Source organism: Equus asinus, chromosome X, assembly GCF_041296235.1.
Source record: "Equus asinus isolate D_3611 breed Donkey chromosome X, EquAss-T2T_v2, whole genome shotgun sequence".
NCBI classification, from domain to species: domain Eukaryota; kingdom Metazoa; phylum Chordata; class Mammalia; order Perissodactyla; family Equidae; genus Equus; species Equus asinus.
In genome coordinates this window covers 97,908,830-97,930,790 of record NC_091820.1, presented here as the reverse complement: position 1 = coordinate 97,930,790, position 21,961 = coordinate 97,908,830, and the positions used below count along the sequence as shown (strand labels likewise).

General features: G+C 41.3%; 1 long non-coding RNA gene across 1 annotated transcript in view; it reads left to right on the top strand.

Moving 5' to 3' along the window:
* The window catches only part of LOC139042664 (uncharacterized), a 56,361-nt gene continuing 34,400 nt past the window's right edge, over positions 1–21,961 (top strand). The window contains exons 1-2 of the long non-coding RNA XR_011499657.1: positions 1–266; positions 14,954–15,125. This is a non-coding gene — a long non-coding RNA (uncharacterized lncRNA). The remainder of the gene's footprint in view (positions 267–14,953; positions 15,126–21,961) is intronic.

Sequence of the window (21,961 nt, the reverse complement as noted above, 5' to 3'; positions counted from 1 at the left end):
ATGGGCTTGGATGGCGAAGAGGTGGAGTGAATGGAAGCCGAAAGCCCCCATAGCCCATGACACCCAGAGATTCAACTCCGGCGAAAAAGGGATCAGTGTAGTGACTGTGTAAATGAAAACGATTACTTTCTCCGGGCTGAGCGAGCTTCCACAGCAGCCGCACTTGGCAAGCGCGACTCCACTGGTCGCCTGCGCCTGCCCGCCTGTGCGCTCTGCCCTCGCCTCACTTCCCGTCCAAAAAGCACTGGCTGCTCCCAGGAACCCGGGTAAGAAAAGTATCAGGTCACTGGAGGGAGGATGGCCGGCCGGGCGGGGCAGGGGGGAGGGAGGTCTTCTCTCAGCGACTAAAGTTCTTACCCACCGACCTTGGGGCTCGTAGACCACTTTTGCAAAGTTGGCTTTTATAGGCAATCGGTACGAAAATGTACAGCCTGCTTTCACCAAAGTCAAGCGGCAGAGGTCCCCGCTGAAACGTTCTTATTAGAAATTTCCCCCAATCCCCATCCCAAATCACATAACCTTTCTGACTAAATTTAGCTCTTGAATCTCATCCTGTGACCAATTGTTTCTACATAGATGATATCCAATAGTGTGGTCAATTTTTGTTCATTTAACATTATTTCGTAAATATTTTTCCATATTCGATTATATTCTTTCATTGATCATTTTAATGTTTGCATTCATATATTGTAATTTGCTTATAATTTTTTCCTTGTAGATAATGAGCCATCAATAGCCTTTTGTTGAATTAATAAACATCTGTGTGCACATAGATAGGTATAGATATAGATAGAGAGACTTTTTTCTTTGAAATTATTTTCTCAGGCTAAATTTCTGGGCTTGGAATACATTAGTCAGAGGGTAAGAAGTTTTTCCTTGCCCTTGTTATGTGTTGCTGTGGAAGGCAGTGTAGAGTTTTGGTTAAGAACACAGGATTTGGACTTCAACAAAGCTTTATTAGGCTGGTTCTGCTTATACTAGCTATGCGAGTGTGGGCAAGTGACCCTACCTCCCTGAGTCACAGTTGCCTCAGTTATGAAGTGGGGAAAACACTCTACAGAAGTGTTCTGAGGAAGGCGGGCACAGTAAATGCTGGCTGCTGTTATTAGGATCACCACTTCCAACATATATATTTTCCCACAGCCTCACAAATATTGGGTTTCATCTTTCAAAACAATTATTTTGTTGATTAAATGGTGCATAAAATGGTACTTTGTTGTATTTGTACTTTCTTGTCTCATAATGAAGTTTACTTATTCTTCAAGTATTGATTGATTCTATGTGCTTTTTGTTCTACGCATTGTCTGTCCTCTTCCCCACAGTTGGGATTATACTTTATCAAATAATTGTGCTTATAAAGAGTTGTCTATTCTGTTCTTTAGATTTGATTTTATCTTATTTTAACTCGGTTAAAATCCAGGCTGAGATCAATTGTGCCCTATAGTAGGAGATGTGTGATTCTAAGTTAATTTTTTCTGTCTTGCTATCCAGTTGTTCCAAAGTGCTGATTTAATATAAAGGACTTTGCTCATTGTTTTATGGTGCGTATTTGACATCTGTTAATGTTATATAGGCTAAAAGCTATTTCCAACCTCTGTTTCTTTGATAAATATCTCACTTTTCAGCCAGCATCACAGCCTTAAGGATTACTGCTTTGTAGCTTGCTCTAAAGTGTGGTGAAACGAATCTTTACTTATTTTTTTAGACTATTCTTTTGTTTTCTTGCTTATTTTTCCCTTTTGATAGAAATTGTGTCAAAATTAGAAATTGACAAATTGAAGAGCAAATTGTTGTATTTACAAATATGCTGTCTTCCCATTCAAGAGGTGGTCGATAGTGGGCCATTTTACAAATAACACATGAATCTTACAGTATTGTTGAAATCCCACAACTATCCCTAATTTATTCTCTTTTTAGTAACAAGGGCCAATTCTCTTTGTAACATTCAGTAGCTGTGGTAAGCAGAATAAGTCCTCCAAGGATATCCCTGTCGTATTCCACGGAACTGGTGAATATGCCATGTTACATGGCAAAGGAAAATTACAGCAGAAGATAGAATTAAGTTTGTTAATCAGCGGATTTTAAAATAGGGAGATGATCTGGATTATCTGGGTGGGCCCAATGTAAGCACAAAGGTCCTTAAAAGTAAACAAGAGAGGCAGAAGCGTAGGTCAGAGTGATGAGATGTGAAAAGGACTCGAATGGCCATTGCTGGATTTGAAGATGGAGGAAGGGGACCATGAGTCAAAGAATCTAGGCTGGAAAAGACAAAGAAACACGTTAGTCCCCAGAGCCCCCAGAAAGGATTGTAGCCGTGCTGACACCTTGTTATTTCTTTTTAAAACTAGTTTAAGCCAGTCAGTGTTTTTGGTTTTTTTTTTGTTTGTTTTTTGGAAGATTGGCCCTGAGCTAACATTTGTTGCCAATCTTCCTCTTTCTTTTCCTCCCCAAAGCCCCCCAGTACATAGTTGTATATTCTAGTTGTAGGTCCCTCTGGTTGTGCTATTGGGACACCGCCTCAGCGTGGCCTGATGAGCGGTGCTAGGTCTGCACCCAGGATCTGAACTGGTGGAACCCTGGGCCACCGAAGCTGAACACATGAACTTGAACCACTCAGCCACGGAGCTGGCCCCTGCCACCTTGCGCTTAACCTAGTGAGACCCATGTTGGACTTCTAATCTACAGAGCTGCAAGATAATAATTCTGTGTTCTAAGCCGCTGAGTTTGTGATAATACCTTATAGCAGCCATAGGAAACTAATAATACATTAGCTCAGTGAAAGCTGTACAAGGATTCCCCTTACACTGACTCTCGTGCTCTCTATCCTTAACCTTTCCCTGAGACCAGTAAAAGTTACAGGCCCGATCTTGGCCCCTGCCTTTTCTGGCTCCCAGAACATAGGAGACATCTTTCTAGAAATTAGTTACTTCTGCTTGGTACGTTCTGTACCACTTTGTTTAGTCCCGCCAGCCCACTTTTGTACTTCTACCTTCATCCCTAAATCACCTGGGAATCTGTAGGTGCTCAGAAATGGGGGAAAGGGAGCTGGGGAGCTTGAAATCACACTTCCATTATATAGCCCCCCCCCCCGGGGTTGATCAGATTTGTAAAATTTTCACACCATCTCAAGACTTTCTCAAACACTCATTTTTCCCTTAAAAGAAAAGAAAAGATTTGCCAGAATCACTTGGCACTAGTTTTCAAGATTCTGGTAAGTTAGCTCTTAGGATGAAAAGCCAAGATGCCATCCAGCTTGTGGCAAACTGGATTTGGAATTTCCACATCATACCCATTCTGCCTTCACCAATTAAAAGCTTTAGAATTAGAATTAGAGTACTCTTTCATTTCAAAGTAAAGTGTACTTTCATTTTATTTCATGCACCAAAATGTATGGAAACACCAATCATGAACCACATATTGCTAGGATAATGTAAGCTGGGCCTCATCTAAGGAGCTGGGCAGAGATGGAATAAAATTTCCTTTTGCTGGGGCACATTGATGGAGATAGTATTATTATAAACCATCCCCCTTTTGGTACCTTTTATTTATTGAGCCTTTACTCTGTGCCAAGTGATATGCTAAATAATTTAAATAGGTGATCCCATTTGATCCTGACATTAACCCTAAGACTTAGGTACTGTTATCCCCACTTAAAGATGAGGAAGTTGTTGCCCCCAGTCACAAAGTGAATAAAAGCTAGGATTCGAAGTCAAGCCTGTCTGACCCCAAAACCCTTGCTCTGTTGAGTTTAATACAGTGGGAAAGCACTAGGGTGCTACTGCTGGAGTGATCTGGCTTCCAATCTCAGCTCTGCCGGTTGTTTGTTCCAGCTGTTTTTTCTTGGGCAAGTTCCCTAACCTCGATGTCTTCTGCATCCTTGTCTATAAGATTGGAATAATAGAGAACTGATGAGAGGATAAATAATATAACATAACTTCTGTACCTATACAACCCCTAGCCACAGAGTAAGCACTCAGGAGATGTTCGCTCCTGTTACTCCCTACTGTCTCCTATCATCATGTTATCACCTGTCATGCCACCTTTCATATGTGGCACAACAGAAAAAGGCCTGACTGGGAGTCAGGTGGTCTGGGTTTTTCTCTCCACTCTTTTACTATCTCTGTAATTTGAATAAGCCACTTAACTCACTGTATCTATGTTGTTTTATATAAAATTGTGAAAGCAAAACCCTGCCGCATGTATACAAAGTGGTTCTAGGGACCAAGTGAAATCAGACATATTTCCAAAAAAAATCAGAAAAGTATAAAGAGATAAAGGTGTTATACAGACATAAGGAATCATTCCATCTATTACTTTCTAGGGATCAGAATAGCCTATTCATATTTCTACTTTCTTCCCCTTTTCCCAGACCAATCCTTCCCATTCTTATTTCTCCCCAAAGAAAGAGAAAGGAAAACAGATGAGGCAAATAACATGGAGAAGAATTAAAAAGTTAGCAGAGTGGATATGTGATAATAATAAATAATTGTCATGTTTTGGTCATGTCTTGGCTGTGATGATGATACTATGGTTCTGTTTATAAAAAGGGCCTATCTTTTGGAGACCCACACTGACGTATTTACTGATAAAATGATATGATGTCTGGATTTGCTTCAAAATAATCCAGGGTGGGGGGTAGGGTTTTTGCAGAATGGGTGAGAGCATTGATGTAACAAAATTGGTGATGAATGACAATTGTTGAAAGTGGGTGATACATGCAGGAAGGTTCATCTCTCTCCTTTTTTTTTTTTTTTTTTTGGTGAGGAAGATTGGCCCTGAGCTAACATCCATGCCAATCTTCCTCTATTTTGTATGTGGGATACCTTCACATCATGGCTTGATGAGCGGCCTATAGGTCTTCGCTCAGGATCTGAACCCGCAAACACAGGCTGCCAAAGGGGAGTGTGCCAACTTAACCACTACGCCATTGGGCCGGCCCATGATTCTCTCTACTTTTGTATATGTTTGATATCTTCCATAATTAAACTTAAAAATAATATCAAAGGTTGCAAACTCAAATGCCTACGGAGCCAGGAAGAGAACACAAACGAGGGAAGCAAACCGTCTGGGGACTGTGGAGAACCGAGAAAGAATATGCCTCATCCACAGGGGACGGCCGTACTCAGCTCCAGCTGACTGTTGCTAGGTGGGAATGTGGGGCTGGGCTGCCAGATTGTCCAGTTTTTCAAGAGAAACCAAAAAAAATTTATATGAAATCTTCCAATCCTTAAGGGTCAACTAATTCAAATATGTTTTATCAACACTATGCTGGCCAACTAAAATGAGTCTGAGGACCAGATTAAACCTGCAACTGCCAGTTTCTAACCTCCGCCTAAAAGGCTAATTTTAGGCAATTTCACAACTTAGCAGCAGTGGAAAGTAATGGAAAGCCCTTCTAAAATCAACAAAATTTGAATGCCATCGTTCTGCCCTGATATTCCTCATTACAAGTTCTGCTCCTTCCTACGTATGCTTTCTTCTCCACCCTCCATCCCTACCTGTGAGTTTCTCTAACTTTATCTTTTATTCTTACTACCTGGTTCTGAGCTCAGATCCCTGACCACTGAGGACCAAGACACCATGAGGTTTCAAGACAAGAGGCCTCCCAAAAACAAACCAAGCTTTAGCACCCCCCACCCCCCCCCGCCGACCTGACCCTTCTTTCTGGCACATTTTACTGCTCTTCTTAATGATAAGCAGGTAACTTGGGAGAGTCTTAAGAAACATTATGCCCCAAGGGGCAAGGGAATAGGCTGGAAAGTGCAGGGCATCCTAGGGAAGGAGCAGCTCTTGTGTTATCCTTGAAAACCAAGGTAGTCACTCTTGACAGACAGCCCATGGGGCAGGCACTTAGTGTGTGTTTCCTAGTCATGGAGGTGGAGGGAGAGGGTGGGTCTGTGCTGAGACCTCCCTTCTCCCTCGTTCACTCCTTCCCCACGATTGTGAGATGTCTGGTAGTCTGCTAAACATATAGTTTTTCTCTGAGAGGTCAGGGAAGGCTTCCTTGAGAAGTGATGTTTTAAGCTAAGAAGAGAAGGATGAGTAGGAGTTAACCAGATGGAGAATGGTTGGAAAAGCATTTCAGCCAGAGAAAACAGTGTAGGCAAAAGCCCTAAGGTAGGAAATCACTAGGTACTTTTGAAGAATTGACAGAAAGCCGGTATAGCTGCAGAAAGGAGGAGAGTGGCTAGAGATATGGCTAAGATTGCAGGGAAGGACTAGATGATGCAGAGCCTTGTCAGACCTGAAATGGAAAGCCTGGTCAGTCCATGACACTGCACTGGGCACTATAGAGGCTATAGACACACCCTGCAGACCTGATCCCTGCCCTCCACCAGCAGACAGTAGCCAGCGGGATATTAGGCAAGTGCCACCAGGGTTGCTAAAGAATGTTATTGGAGGGGCTGGCCCAATGGCAGCGCAGCAGTTGAGTTCATATGTTCCACTTTGGCAGCCTGGGGTTCACTGTTTCGGATCACGGGTGTGGACCTATGGACCACTTGTCAAGCCATGCTGTGGCAGGCGTCCCACATATAAAGTAGAGGAAGATAGACACGGATGTTAACTCAGGACGAGTCTTCCTCAGCAAAAAAAAAAAAAAAAGAGTTGGATTGGTCGCAGATGTTAGCTCAGGGCTAATCTTCCTCAAAAAAAAAAAAAAAGAATGTTATTGGAAGGTACTGAGGAGGAAGCAGTTACTTTTGAACAGAGGGATTGGGAGAGGCTTCGGAGAAGAGGTGACCATTACTTGAACCTTGAAGGATGAATGGTATTTCAACTGATAGAGAAGGTGGGCAGAGAATTGCAGGCAGCAGGAGCAGCGTGCATGAAGGAACAGAGGCAAGGCAATTCAGAGCATGTGTGGGAGGAAAGAAAGGCAAAGTTGGGGGTGGGAACAGCGTTTGAGAAATGACACTACCATCCAGTCTGACTTTGGGGAGGCCTTGAATGCCTAGCTAAGAAATTTTGTCTTCATTCTGTTGGTAACGGAGAGTTCCTGCAGGCTTTCGAGTAGAGGAGGCCTGTGTTTCAAGAAACTCTCTCTGGCAGCAGCATGGACAGGGAGGGAGGCCAGAGCATCAGGGCTTTTCTAGCAAAGTAACAATCCTGGACGTGGCTGGCAACAGGGAATAAGAACTGCTGATAAGAGGTCTAGATCTAATGGCACTTTCGGGGAAAATAATACTTTTTGTGACTGTTTGTGATGGTTCAGTTTGGGGATAGTTTACAAATAATGAAATGTGGTGACAGGAACACAGTCTATTCTGTATAAATGACGGTATTTTTTTTGAGGGGGAGAGACTGGAGAGAGAATGAGAGCCTTATTTTACCCTCTGTCACAAAAAAGAATAATTTGCCTGACTTTTCACAGGAACATCTGCCCTGGCTGGGAGATGGGGTTAGATGATCTCAGAGGGGCCTCTCCCAACTCCAGGATTCTCTGAATGTGAAATGGGCAGTGGGACCAGTGATATGAGAGTAGAGCAAATGCTAGAAAACATACAGGAGAACTGAAGCCGGCTCTTCCAACAATTGAGCTGAGCCAACGTGGTCCTTTTGGAGGAGGGAGGAGAGTTGATAGTGAGGAAACGAGCTCCCAAAGGTACCAAAGACGGGAGCATCCTATCAAGCACGCCTGAGAGGAAGCCAGAGGCTCGTGTGTGGCCAGCAGACTTGATCAAGGGAGGTTTGGAGGGCTCCTCCCGCCAGAGACAGACTCCGTCTTGCCAGCTCTCCAGGCCAGTCAAGCACTAGAGAACCACTGGCTGTCCTTCCTTTCAGAGATGGCATATAGTACAGAACTTGACTATCTCCAAGCATTAGCCTAACCATGTTAAGCTCACCTAAGGGTTAGGGGTTAGGTTTGAACCCCCTCTTTACTCTTTTAGTTTCTTTAGAGACAATAACAGTTCCTCCAATGAAGCGATTGTTGGCTCCTATAGTAAGTCAATGTCTAGGATAAAGTGATGGATGTTCCTCCAGGGCCCTGTGCAGCCACCTTCAGTGGAAGAAGCTGGCAGAGGAAATGAACCTGGAGGGTAGTGTAGTCTCATCTGGAGCCCCATAAGCGTGCAGTATAACATCTCCAGATTCCTGTTAGCCCCGGGCTTCTGGAAAGTGAATTGTGGCCTTCCTTTTTGGCAGTTTCTTGTTGGTACTGGCAGATACCCAGCCAGCATGTACCTACTTCCTGTGGGATTATTATTTTCATTGATGTTTATGTTGCAGCCTTTTTGTTTTTCTAGAAGAAAAGTATACTGTAGTAAGACCATCTTTTTTTTTTTTTTAAAGATTGGCACCTGAGCTAACAACTGTTGCCAGTCTTTTTTGTTTTGTTTTGTTTTTGTTTTTCTGCTTATCTCCCCAAACCCCCCCTGTACATAGTTGTATATCTTAGTTGCAGGTTCTTCTAGTTGTGGGATGTGGGACGCCGCCTCAGCGTGGCCTGATGAGCAGTGCCATGTCCGCGCCCAGGATCCGAACCCTGGGCCGCCACAGCAGAGCACACGAACTTAACCACTCGGCCACAGAGCCAGCCCCTATGTTTCAGCCTTAATACATGCAATCCACCTGTCCACTTGTAAAGGACAAGCCCATCTGCCAGTGGCTGGCTTGGTTCTGCCCAAAGGAAGATGGAAAACACTTAGAGCTCCTAAAGCTGTTAGAGCTAGTGGTTATAATGTGAGATATGAAGAATATACACACTCCAACCTAAACAGCAACGAATTCTACCTTTCTCTGTCTAGCAAGGTGATCGATGCAAGTTTATAAAGCTTAAATGCCTCACGAATACACTATAACTATAATTGGCTCATTATTTTATTTATTCTGCTAAGCAAAAATCAGAAGTAACTTTATGTTTCCATTACTAATAGGACTCTTTCCAAGTATATTGACATTTCAGTTGGTTTTGAATGGCTCTAAAGTATTCATCACCTTAGACTGATATGCATATGTATACAACATATATACATAAACATAACATACTCATATATGTATATAAATACACATGCCTGAAAACACGTCTACATGCAATCATACACATGTATACACATGCACACATTCCTATGCAAACACACAGGCAGATAGATAAATAGATCTAAATGTAGGTACACACATATAGAATACAGATGCATATACACAAAGACATACGCACCTAAAACCAATACTGTGAGGAATGCTAATTGTATAGGAAGGAGTAATTAGCAAATTCATTTATTTTCTTGTTTATCTTGACAAATAAATCTTTTCTCTATGGTTAGAATTTTGTGAGGGCCAGCCCCATGGCCAAGTGGTTAAAGTTGCGCACATTCTGCTTCGGCGGCCCGGGTTCGGATCCGGGCGTGGACCTGCTCCATTGGTCAGCCATGCTGTGAAGGCCTCACATGTACAAAACGGAGGAAGATTGGCACAGATGTTGGCTCAGGGCTGGTCTTCCTCAAGCAAAAAAAGAGGAAGATTGGCAATGGATCTTGGCTCAGAGCGAATCTTCCTCACCAGAAAAAAAAAAATTGTTACATGTCATTAGTGATAATAATGAATCCATTGTGAATTTTTCAGGTCTTCTTGAATTTCACGAGTCAAATTCAGGTCAAAATGTGTTAAGATGAATGTTCAAGTAAGTTAACGAATATTTCTCTTTGGGAGTTGAAGTATAAGGCAAAGGTTAATTAATCTATTTTAAAATACTTTTTCTATTGTGAGATTATCCAACATAATATTAAGTCCAATTTTTAAAACAAAACCTTTCCCATTCAGTCCCAAATGTATGAACTGATTTAAATATAAAAATATAGGGACCGGCCCCATGGCCGAGTGGTTAAATTTGCGTGCTCCGCTTCAGCAGCCCAGGGTTTTGCCAGTTCGGATCCTGGGCACAGACCTAGCAAGCCATGTTGAGGTGGCATCCCACATAACACAGCCAGAAGGACCTACAACTAGAATATACAACTAGGTACTGGGGGGCTTTCGGGAGAAGAAGAAGAAAAAAAAAGAAGATTGGCAACAGATGTTAGCTCAGGTGCCAATCTTTAAAAAAAGAAAAAGAAAAAAATATATATATATAATTGTTCCGATAAGAAAGTTGGCTGCTTTCTTTAAAAACAGGAGGGAAATGTGTGAGTGAATATATGGGCAGTAAGTGAGGGGCTGTGTTCAGAAGGTGTTAGGATCAATTATCTATGTGCTATATTTCCCCCCAAATGGAATACACTCTGAATGAATTGCTCTCTAATCTTTATGCTATAATGTGAAAGTTGTAAAAATAATGGCAAATATATTTTCTCCTGCTCAAACAAAGTAGCCCAGGAATACCCCGTAAAATCTACATGCATACCATCTAACTTGTTTTAAGTGCTGCAACCTGGAAACAGGGTTTCCTAAATGCCAGTTTTTTCTTGTGCATGATGCTTTAAAATAATGCTGAGTTCAACCAAACAGATTCCAAAATTGTTTGTGTATTTTCCTACCGCAGATGATCATGACTTACTATTTTCTTATAGAATTGATTTTTACATAACTTAAAATTATACTCTATTGTCAAAAGTTAGAAAATACAGATAACCCAAATGTAGACTTTAAAAATTACATATAATTCTACAACCAAGAGATAATGACTATGAACATTTTGGTGTATATTTTTCCAGTCTTCTAATCTAAATATATATATATACATATATATAATTTTAAATAAAAATTAGATCATATTATAAGTTTTGTTTTGTAATATCATTTTTCCTTAATAATATATCATGAACATACTCATTTGGTGACAATAAAAATACATCTAAATCATTACAATTTTAGCGGCTTCATAGAATTCTAGTATATGAGTTGCCATAATTTATCTAACCAGTATCCTATTGTTGGACATTTCAGTTATCCTCATCATATCAACACTGTGATGAACATCTTTGTGTTACATTGAACCATATATAATTGTCACTGTTGTAGGCCAAAAATGGTCAAATATTGGCAATTTCGTACTATTCAACTTAATACATGTGTATCTATGCCAAACTCTGATTATTTCATTAGGATAAATTTCTAGAAGTGGAATTTCTGGATCAGAAGACATGCACGTTTCCAAAGCTTGAAACATATTACCAGATTCAAAATTGATCTTCATTACCTTTTTTTTTATTGAGTTAATGATAGGTTACAATCTTGTGAAATTTCAGTTGTACATTAATGTTTGTCAGTCATGTTGTAGGTGCACCACTTCACCCTTTGTGCCCACCCCCCACCCCACCTTTCCCCTGGTATCCACTAAACTGTTCTTAGTCCACATTTTTAAATTCCTCATATGAGTGGAGTCATACACAGATTATCCTTCTCTAGCTGGCTTATTTCACTTAACATAATTCCCTCAAGGTCCATCCATGTTATTGCAAATGGAATGATTTTGTTCTGTTTTGCAGCTGAGTAGTATTCCATTGTATATTTGTACCACATCGTCTTTATCCATTAGAAAATTGATCTTCATTACCTTTTACATCTGAAGCATCTCTTCCTTGTTACTGGGGTTTCTCGTGATATTGTAGCGAGAAATACAGATTAATGTAAGAAGTGTTCACGTAATGTTTGGACAATAGCTTACAATGACAAAAACAAAGCATATATGTTTTATAAAGTAAAAATAAACTCTTATGAAAAGATGTTGTCTCATACACTTATTTCCAAAAGAATACCATTTTCACCAAAATCTCACTGCAGCCAAACAGTCTTGGTTGCCCTGGAATCTACTCTTACTGTCTAGCAAGGGTACTTACATTCTTTATTTGAAGCATCAGATGAAAGTCCCAGTTGAACTATTACAGTGAGAAATACTGGAGTCAGCCAACTTGTCCTAAATATTGTGTAGCAGGCAACTTTCACCTGTTTTCATTTCTTGAAAACCAGTACTGGAGGATGTGTCTTGAGAACATGATCCTTTTTAAAAATGAAAATTTTAGACCATTTTAGCCAGGTGTTGCAGAGAAAATCCAAGTATGCAAAAATAATATCCAAATAAAAAAATTAAATTAGCATAGATCTTTATGCAATCTTTAAAAGGGAAGGGAAAAGATGTAAAGTTATCTAAGTGTTGTTTTCAGGTATGTGCACTGAATATCACAGTACAGCAACAGTAATGGCCAGTTGTTCTAAGGTCTTTGAATTAGCCCTAGAACATGAATAAATGTGAATTAGAAGAAAAGGAGGAAAGCTTAGGGAGTGTAGTAGGTTAAACTATTGACACAAATTCTTTACTCACCTTGCATCCACGTCCTTTGCCCTGTGATTTTGCAGTTCCTCCTAGTAAAGAGCAAGTGTACTTCCCCACCTCTTGACTTTGGGCTCAGCCATATGATTTGCTTTGGCCAATGGAATACAGACAGAAGTGACAGTGTGCCCGTTCTGAGCCTCGACTTCAAAAAGCAGTGTGTATTTCTGTGTGTGTTTACATTTTTATTGAGATATAATTCACATAACATGCAATTCACCCATGTAAAGTATACAATTCAATTAATTCAAGGATGTTTAGTAAAACACAGTTGTGCAATGATCACCATAATTAATTTTGGAATATTTTCAACACCCCAAAAAGAAACCCCATATTTTATTTATCCATTCATCAGTTGATGGACATTTAGATTGTTTTTGTATTTCCATGGCTATAGTGAATAATGCCGCTATGAACATTTGTGTAGATTTTGTGTGGACATGTGTTTTCAAGTCGCTTGGGTATATATCTAGGAGTGGAATCGCTGGGTCATATAGCAAATCTCTGTGTAACCATTTAAGGAACTGCCAAACTGTTTTCTAAGGTGGCCACACCGTTTTACATTCTGACCAGCAGTATACCATTGTTTCACATCCTCATCAACACTTGTTATCATCTAACTTTTTGATTATAGCAATCCTAGTGTGCGTGAGGAGGTATCTCACTGTAGTTTGGATTTGCATTTCCCTAATGACTAATGATGTTGAGCAGCTTTTCATGTCCTTATTGACGATTAGTATATCGTCTTTGGAGAAATGTCTATGCAGATCCTTTGTCCACTTACCCCTTGTGCCTCTGCCATGGATGGAAGAGCTTGCCTTGGGGAGCCAGTGCACTTTCATTCTGAGCCCCAGAATGAACACACCTGGAGCAGATCAGAACCAACCAGCAGCGCTGAGCCAATCCCAGTAAGACCGCTAGCTTGAAGCATAGCCTCCCAACCCAGCTGCCTAGATTAGAAAACCCCTAATTGACATATAAGAAATAAATAGTTATTATTGTGTTCTACTGAGATTTTGTGCTTGGTTGTTACTCAACAATGCTTGATTGATACTAGGGTGAAAGAAAATAGTTGACATTACTAATTACAGATAGCAACATCTGTATAGAACTGCTGATAGTAGTTCTTTGCCTCTTACTTCCCCTCTGCCTCCCAAAATAAAAGAGGGACACACCTTAGGGACCTCTGATGGCTCTGGGTACCTTTTCAATCATCTCATCCCACACTTATTACTACATTGCTAGTATTTCCTTTCTAGAAGTTCCTGAAGAATGAAATTAATTCTATAGTAGAGAATATATAGTCATCAGAATCTATAATAGTAATCTATCTGCTTTTTACCATCCCATCACTGTTAGTACTTAATTATGTCTTCCTTCTGCCCATCCACTCTTATGACTTACCACTCCTACCCAATCAAAAAGAAAAAAGATATTCTAGATGAGAGAAAAGTAACATTTCTCCTTTGCTATTTACTATTAAGTGTCACTGGATGTTTCCACCAATCAAGAAAAAAAATTAAAGAATTTGAAGGAGATTTTCATAGTCAGATAATGCTGGGTACGATAGCAAGTCATTGCCAAATATCCTCCCCTTGGCACAGGCATTGAGTAAACAGGAGACCTGAGGAGAGGGATGGAAAATAATAAGACAAGCAAGCCAGGTAACTTAAAAAATAAGTTCACCAATGCAGTCTTTTTCAGTGGGAGGAGCTACTCTAAAACGCTCTCCACTGGTACCTTTACTTATTAACCTAAAATTAAGGCCCAATCAACCATGAAGAAGAAGAACCATTAAATAGAGTGAGCAAACTGACACTGACCACTGAACAGCAGGACCCTTACTACATAACTAAGGTAAACGTCCCAAGAGCAGCTGATCGCTATGTCTAACACTTTCTCACCTCTCCGGCTAAGAAAGAGCTGGATGTCACCTACAAGTGCAGCATAAAGCAAATAAATAAATTGCAATATTATCTCCCTAGATACTCAGATAGTAAATGGGGATAGTACTTAGAATTCAGTAAAGGAGTTAAGAATAATTTACTGAGAGATCATCTCTTTTGGTCCTAAGATTTGTGCCTCCTGCAGTACAAACAATAAAACTAGGTTTAATAGAAAATGGGCATGATAATATCACTCTTTCAATAGGGTTAACAAAATGGAAATACAATCAACACAGATTACAAGATATAGAGCAAACAGTTCCCCAAAGCATTTATGTTTTTATACTGTCCCAAATCATGTTAGCTTTTCAGTCTCTATTAATACAAAGAATGTCACTGTTTAAAAAAATCAGCAACAACAACAAAACAAACAAAAAAACCCTTTAACTTTTGAGATCATCTCAGCAAATAAGTTAGGGCCAAAGCTAGGCCATTGTCTCTGGTTGAGAATATTTTGTGTAAACGTTTGGAATCTTCCACGAGTTGCTGAAACCCAAAGTTTAAGCATTCAAAAATCAGTGTAATTGTCATATTAACAGACTAAAAAAGAAAAACCATTTGATCATTTCAATAGATGCGGGAAATGCATTTGACAAAATCCCACCTCCATTCCTGATTTACAGAAAAACAACTTAGCAAGCTAGGAATAGCTGGAAATTTCCTTAATCTGTTAAAGCACAACTGTGAAAAATCTACAGGTAATATCATAATAGTAATAAACTGAATGTCTTCTGCTTAATAACAGGAACAAGGCAAGGAGGAAGCTGAGAGAGTTGAAGCTATCATCTCAGTTTTCCCTGTGAAGGAGGTAACATTCTCTGCCTGTGCCCAGTTTTCTCAGCCTATCACTCTGATATTGTTCATAGATATTGAAGAACTAACGGAAAAGGAAAAGAAAGCCAAAAACTCAGCTTTGGGTGAGTAATGTAAAAGCCAGTCATTTATTAGAAGTGCTTGCTCTGCAATAATTCAGTGAACATCACTGTGCCAAGCACTGCACATGCCATGATAGGCACATCAAGGATTTCTGCTCTAGGGAGGCGCTAATGCTGAAACCTGGGCATGCATCAAATCACCTAGGAGCTTATTAAAGCACATAGTCCTGCGCCCCATCTCCAAAAATTCTAATTCAGTAGGTCTGAGGTGGAGCCTGTGAGTCAGGAAATGCATGTTTTCAAAAAGCTTTACCTGATACTGATGCAGGTGGTTCCTAGACTCCATTCAGAGAAATACTGTAGTAAGGATTATAAGACATCACGAATATGGCAGCTTATGTTTTCTGTAAGTGCATTGAATGACAATGCTAACTCTCTCCTAGTGCTTTACCTGCAAGGTCATCTGTTTATAGCATCCTAGGCCACAAAGACACACTTCTCTGCCCCTGCCTCCCATGACACCACTCTATTCTAGGCTTCCTCCCTTTTCCCAGCTGACGACTTGACAATTTTGATAAGGACTGGCTCTGTATTGAGATGTGTGAAATGCCCAGAGGAAGAGGCATTTGGTGGACCACTTCCTGCTGAAATCATATTTACTTCTGCTTCTCCACCTTTTTGGCCTGTAGCTTCTCTCCTCAGTCTCTGAAGGTGTCTGACAGAGCAGCGCCTGCTGTTGGGATCCTCTCTCCTTTTCAGCAGGAATATTTATGTATAAAACCTTGGACTACATTATATATGTAATTAAGACCATTTGTCAAGAGCAATTATATGCAGTGAAATAGTACACTGGTAAACTGGCCTAAATTACAGTGCTTTCTATCCACATTAATTTGCTTTGTACATGCAAAGTGCAATTGAAAGAGCAGTGTGATGTCTGACAGGCCCTGAAGGGCAGCACTTGCCATAAGTAATTCAAACTGAGCCCTGTTATCATTTACAGATTTATTTGGTTTGGAATCAATGAGAAGGAAAGGCCTGAAAGCTTTAAGCTGATGCTGATCACTTTTGGTTTGGTAACTCCTTGTAGTTAAGTTAGATATTTTTTCCTTTGAATCTTAGTCATTATAGCTTCTTAGATGGCAAAACACTTAAATGATCTTCAAATATTTCACAAATTCTCCTTTCTTTCCTCTCCCTTTCTTCAAATTTAGCATCTATAGATTTCTTACCCTAGAAAACTTTCCTTGGAGAGAGTTGATCACATAGGGCTGGTAACTAAGGCAACTTTATCATGCCCTGTTGACATCCTCTCCTTCAACACCGGTCTTAGAATGAATATTGGCCCTGAGAGTACCTTTAAGCATCCTCTGGTTCTGTCTCCCCTTTTTGGATAGGAAAACTAAAGCCATAGAGGGAAGTGGCTTCCCCAGGTCCCAGAGATTGAAGCCTCACCTTTCTTCTGCCCTCTGCCCCCTCCACCCCACCCCCCACTAGCCTTCACTTGCCTTGAAGCCAGCCTGGACTTTAAAGTTAGCCATTTAAGTCATGTTATGTCTAGAACCTGGGAACCCCTGACCCCTTTGACCTGCTTTGCCAGCCCTGAAAACTGGGGAGCCCCACTGTTTGCATTTACTGAATCTCGCTTGACTCATTCTCCGGGTCTTGCACCAACCTGCTGCCAGATCTAGTGATTCTACTTTTAGCAGTATTTTCCAAATCACTCCGTGTCTTCCTAATTCCTACTGCCAACAATCAAGTTCAGGTGCTCATTGCCTTTCCCCTGAATTATTGGTACAGCCTCCTAACTCTTCCCTACCACCAGTTTCTCTTTCCAGCCTCATCTCCACTGCCACCCTCTGTACAGCTGGAAGGCTAACATTGCTAAAACCAAGTCACCCTATGATACCTTTGCTTGAAAGCTGCCAATGGCTCCCTAGAATGGACAACATAAAGTCCTGACTCCTTGGCCTGGCATTCAAGGCCTGCTAGGAATTGGTCCTCACTTATTTATGCAGCCTCTTCTATTCTTTTTGCTGTATCATAGTTCCCAAACTAGACTACTAGCTTTTTCTCAAATGTACCCATATTTTCCCTCGTCCTCACCTTCACTGTTAATCTTTCTAAGACCATCTTAAATGCTCCCCCTGCCACATAAAACACTACAAAGTCTCTCTTCTTTCTTTCATAGCACTTAATTATAATGCAATTTTGGAAACAAATATTTGGTTCTTATATCCTTCCTACTCAAACTGTCAGCTTCTTCACCGTGTGAACCATCTGCTTAACCTCTGATTCTAGCAGAAGTCATGGTTTAACATGCAGCCACTGGAGCAGATGTGTGCAATGAAAATATAATATGATCCACATATGTGTTTTGGTTTGGTTTGGTTTTGTTGGTGAGGAAGATTGGCCCTGAGCTAACATCTGTTGCCAATCTTCCTCTTTTTGCTTGAGGAATATTGTTGCTGAGCTGACATCTGTGCCAGTCTTCCTCTGGTTTTGTATGTGGGATGCCACCACAGCATAGCTTGATGAGCAGTCTGTAAGTCCACGCCTGGGATCTGGACCTGTGAGCCCCGGGCCACCAAAATGGAGTGCGCGAACTTAACCACTACACCACCAGGCCAGCCCCAAATATGTGATTTTAAATTCTCTAGTGGCCACATTCAAAAAGTAAAAAGAGGCTGGTTCCATGGCCAAGTGGATAAAGTTCTGTGCACTCTGCTTTGGCAGCCCAGGTTCATGGGTTCAGATCCTGGGTGTGGACCTGCTCCAGTCATCAGCCATGCTGTGGAGGCATCCCACATACAAAATACAGGAAGACTGGCACAGATGTTAGCTCAGGGCTAATCTTCCTCAAGCTGAAAAAAAAAACTGGAAGATTGGCCACAGATGTTAGCTCAGGGCCAATCTTCCTCACCAAAAAATAAATAAATAAAAGTAAAAACACAGAGTAAAATTAATTGTAATCATATATTTTAACTCACATCAAAATCTTAGCATTCCAACATGTAGCAATATAAAAATATCATTGAGATATTTTATATTCTTCTTTCATACTAAGTCTTTGAAACCAGGTGTGTATTTTCAACTTACAGCACATCTCAATTTGGACTAGCTGAATTTCAAGTGTTCAATAGCCCCATATGACTAGCAGCTACCACATTTGGACAGTGAAGTTCAGGATTCTTGCTGCCAGGCTTCAAATCCCAGTTCTGTAGCTTATTGCTGTGTGATCTGGACTATGTAATTGCTTAAGACCTCTGTGCCTCAGTGTAAGTATCTGTAAAATGAGAACAATAATAGTACCTACCTCATAGGGTTCCAGTGAAGATAAATGAGAAAATGTGAGTGGAGAGCTTTTCACATAGTTTAACACACAAGAAACAGTGTCATTATTACCCTCATCTTTGTAGTCACTGCAGGGTCCAGAGAACATCCATGGTCACCAACTAATGCTTATTTATTGAGTTGGAGTGAATTCTGCTCAGAGATCCTCAGGTAGCAGAGGGATCAAAAAGTAAAGCTTAAGAAAAATTAGCCTGAAAGTGTGAGGTGTCTTAAAGTACAAAATCACAATGAAATATACTTGTCTTTTTAATGTGTTTACTTTCCAGCCCCTAAGATTCTCTCCGCTTCTCCCTGACACCTGGGGAAAGGACCTCCTGTCGCTCAGATCACTGGTTCTCAACCTTGGCTACATGCTGGAATCACCTGGGGAGTTTAAAAATCGGCTGCCTGGGTCCATTCCCCAACGGTTCTGATGATTTCATTCGTCTTGCGTGAGGCTTGGCCACTGATAGTTTTAAAACTCGCCAGCTGACAGGCAACCAAGGGGCCCCAGATCACCTTACTTTGAACCATGTTTCTCACAGTGCTCCACAGACCAGCCAAATCAGGAATGTCTGAGGCACTGGTTTAAAACGCAGATTCCTGGGCTCTATTGCAAGCGTCAGTCAAAAATATCCAGGAGTGTGAACCTCCAGTCTACCCTTATAACAAGTTTCTCAGATGATTTTTCCTTTCGGGCATTCTTGCCAGCCCTCCTTCTACACACAGCTCCCCAGTTACTGTGTCATGTAATGCTGTTCCTGCTGCATATCCTCAGTTAGAGGGTGGCCTCCTGTCCTTGGTCTCTGTACAGAAAAGGCCTCATTCCTGTTCAGTGGGGTGTTCCCACCTCCACTCACCCTCCCAGAACATGGCTGCTGTGTGGTTGAAATTCTAATCCATTGCTCTGACCCATCAGGGGCCTGGTTTTCCCATATCCTCCATCTCATAGCAACAGGAAGGCTGACATATATTAGAGATGGGGAGCATGAAATCAGGGAAGGCTTCACAGAGGAGGCTGCATTTGAAATGGGCAGGATTTTCTCAGACAGAGATGACGGGAAGAGGCAACATCTTGAGCAAAGATCTAACGTACTGTTAGAGATTCAAAGCATGTGCTCTGGAGAGGGTCATAGGTTCAAACTCTAGTCCTGCCCCTTCTTAGCTTGAGTTGTGACCCCACCCCTCTCACTCCAACATCCATCTAGTCTTCTCTGCTTTATAATACTACTTTTTCTTCCTAAAGGTTTTTATTTGCTAAATCTTTTTAAAAATTATTTTATGGAGGTCATATTGGCTTATATTTGTGTACATTTCAGGTGTACATCATTATAGTTCAGTTCTTGTATAGACTGCAATGTGTTCACCACCAAAAGTCTAGTTGCCATCTGTCACTGTACACATGTGCCTCTTTACCCCTTTCACCCTTCCGCCATCCCTTCTCCTCTGGTAACCACCAATCTGTTCTCCTTATCTGCGTGTTTGTTTGTTTATCTTTCACATACGAGTGAAATAATTTTTACTTTATTTTCATAGCTATGCGTTCTCAGTAAGTATGTATGCTCCTTTATCTCTGGGCAGGAATAGCCCCTCTGGGATTGATAACCATCCTCGCTCTCCACATCCCCCCTTCTATATATGTGCAGTTGTCTAGTGGCAGCCATTTTGTCTCACTTTCCTCCTGGTCCCCAGCCCTGACATGACTTCCAGTGCTCTTCCTCAAACGTGGCTGCTAAGTTGTTAGAAATCATTGCTCTGACCAATGTGTGCCCAGTGTGGTGTATTTTGTTGTAGATGATTTATCCAGATTCCAGGCCTTGTAGCAACCTCAACCCAAATGCAGACTCAGCTGCAGACCTCAGTCCCATTTGCCCCCGAGTCATCTATCTGACCTTAAATCAGTGATTCTCAGTGTGGTCTGAGGAAGACAAGAATCAGAGTCACTTGGAGGATAGTGTTAAAATATAGATTCCTAAGGGGCTGGCCCCGTGGCCGAGTGGTTAAGTTCGCGCGCTCCGCTACAGGTGGCCCAGTGTTTCGTTGGTTCGAATCCTGGGCGCGGACATGGCACTGATCATCAAACCACGCTGAGGCAGCGTCCCACATGCCACAACTAGAAGGACCCACAACTAAGAATATACAACTATGTACCGGGGGGCTTTGGGGAGAAAAAGGAAAAAAAATTTTAAAAAAAGTCTTTAAAAAAAAAAATATATAGATTCCTAAGTCCCCCATAGGAACCCAATCTGCTGGATCAGAATCCCTAGGCATGGAGCCTGGGGATCTGATTTTTTTCTTTTTCTAAGTAACTCTCAATTGCAAGTTTGCTTTGGGATGGAAGGAAGGGTAGTGAGAGCATGGAGGAGTCTATAGAAAATGTAGGTGATAGTGTCAAAGGGAAACTCTGCTCATCTCACCCTTTTTTTTACTTATTACTCTTCTGCTCCCCCTCAACCATGAAGGGCAGAGCTTAGGCAGTGGAAGAAGTGTTGCTGGTTGTTCTGAACCTGCATTCCAGAGCTGACTGGGAAGCCTGGTCCCGTGCCCAGATTGTATCATCTTAGGACAATTTGGCTAATCAGGTTATGGTAATATGATAAAAAGAAGTAATGGAATGACGTGTTCTCCTCCTAGGGCTATAAGCTTTTTAACAGAGATTCTAAGAAATAAATCTTAAATGCAGGAATGACCTATGATAGAATTTCAATCCTGCAGCAGGCTGGTGGAAAGAAGAGGCGGCTACTAAGAGGTGGAGACAGAGAGAGAGAAGATAAAGGAGAATCGTAGCAATTCTGCTGATACATCATGTTGGCAACTAACCTATAAAGGGACTCATTTTCTGTGTTGCTTCCTGAAAACAACCCTCTTAGGCAATCTCTGGGTGCTGCTGGGTGGCATCGTTGTTTAGCCTGAAACCCCTGACCTAAAGAGCATCGCGTTCCTAGGAAGTGGGTGCCCCTGTAAAGTGCACTGTGCATATCATTGTGCCTCCAGGAGTCCAGCTGGACCTTGGCAAGGCACAAGGCTTGGTTAGCAAATCCAATGAAAGTGGCTGGTGGCCGGCCAGATCTGTTTGGTAGCCTTAGCAGTTCTCCCTTCTCTTGTCTCAGTGGGTATTAAGTTAAATCTAGCATGATCAATTACAGTGTTTGTATGGGAAGGAATTGTTTTTCTAAATCATAAACCATTTTGCCTAAAGAAGGAGTAATCACATTTTAACTTGAAAAGCGATGATAATAAGCAGCCATCCTTCTGTGTTCCACAGGAATCTGCTAAGTGCCTGTTTTGTATGCAGTACTGTGTTCTGTGCTGTCTCTTTCCCCTAGTGGGTCCCTTTGCCAGAAATACATGACTACTTCCTAATCTTGCCTTTTAAGACAAAGCTTAAATTTCTCTTCCTCAGTCTTCCTCAGTCTTAAGTGACCCATTCACCAATCACTCTCCATCATGTTACCTGATTTCATCTTCTTCATAGTGTTTTGAGTACTTGAAATTATCTCATTTGTTTCCTTCCTTCCTCTCTCTCTCTCCCTCTCCCTCCTTCT